Raw genomic sequence first — 1,755 nt, forward strand, 5'->3', positions numbered from 1 at the left:
TTTGTCACAATTAATAAACCAATATTGATACATTATTATTAACTAAAGCCCACAGTTTACCCAGATATCTTCAGTTTTCCCCTAACGCTCTGTTTCTGTTCCGGGATCCCATCTAGGATATCACATTTTATATAGCCATCATATTTCTCTAGGCTCCTCTTGGCTGTGATAGTTTTTCAAACTTTTCTTGTTATTTGATGATGTTGACAGTTTTGAGGAGTACTGGTCATGTATTTTGCAGGATGCCCCTCAACTGGGATTGACCTGATGCTTTTCTCTTGATTAGACTGGGGTTATGGATTTTGGGGAGGAAGACCACAGAGGTAAAGTGCCATTCTCCACACATCATATCAAGTGTACATACTATCAACATGGCTTATCATCACTGATAACCTTGATCATCTGGCTGAGATAGTATTTGTCAAGTTTCTCCACTATAAAGTAACTTCCCTCCCCCTTCCCATACTGTACTCCTTGGAAGGAAGTCACTATGCCCAGCCCACACTTAAGAGGTGGGAAGTTATGCTCCACCTCCTTGAGGGCATATTATTTACATTAATTATTTGAAACTATTCTGCATGGGAGATTTGTCTCTTCTCCTCTACTTATTTATTTATTCACTCATTTATTTATATCAGTATAGACTTAGGAATTTTTTTTAATACTTTGGGTTAGACCAATGCTAGTTTATTTTGTTGCTCAAATTTTTCCAGCTTTGGCCATTGGGAGCTCTTTCTGTTGGTTCCTGTTGCCCCTTTGACATACCCCATCATTGTGTATTTTTTTTTTTTAACATTTTCTGCAAGAAACCCATGAAAGATAAATCAAGATGCGCCAAGCTTATCTTGTATATTTCCTGCCCCAGTCCTAGAATCATCCATTTCTCCAAGGAACTCTGGTTCCTTTAATTGGAGAATGGTATTAGAAACCAAGATCTGAGCACTGCATGTGCTTGTTGCTACTGGGGTGTCATTGCTTCTAGGTTCTCTCAGCTGACAGAGAAAGGAAATACATATCTGTATACTAACCCATGTATACACACATATCCATACATATTTCTACATGTTTCTATATCTATCTACATATATTTGAATCTACAGTAAGCTAAACATGAGTTCATACTGATGTTTTCAACTTGAATCCATTACTACATGGTTCATTCTAACCTTTTTCCTTTGCTTGTCTGTAACCTCTCACTACAAAAGTGAGAAATTTACACCATTGTTTTTTCTTTTTTAATTTCATTGTGCTTTAGGTGAAAGTTTACAGTCCACACTAGTTTCTCATTCAAAGATTTATACTCAAATTGTTTTGTAACATTGATTGCAATCCCCACAGTGTGTCAGCACTCTCCCCCATTTCCCTTTACACCCCAGGTTCCCCATGTCCATTTGTCCTGGTTTCCTGTCCTTTCCTGCCTTCTTATCTTTGCTTTTGGGCAGATGTTGCCCATTTGGTCTTGTATACTTGATTGGACGAAGAAGCATCTTCCTCATGTGTGTTATTGTTTGACCTGTCTAATCTTTGGCTGAAAGGTGGACTTTGGCAGTGGCTTCAGTTCTGAGTTAGCAGAGTATCTGGGGTCCATGGTTTCAGAAGTTCCTCCAGTCTCTGTCAGACCAGTAAGTCTTGTATTTTTTTGTGAATTTGAATTTTGTTCTACATTTTTCTCCTACTCTGTCCGGGATCCTCAGTCCATGGTGGTAGCTGGGCACCATCTAATTCTTCTGGGCTCAGGCTGAGATGGAGGCTGTG

This window comes from Trichechus manatus, unplaced genomic scaffold, assembly GCF_000243295.1.
Source record: "Trichechus manatus latirostris isolate Lorelei unplaced genomic scaffold, TriManLat1.0 scaffold00008, whole genome shotgun sequence".
Taxonomy (NCBI): domain Eukaryota; kingdom Metazoa; phylum Chordata; class Mammalia; order Sirenia; family Trichechidae; genus Trichechus; species Trichechus manatus.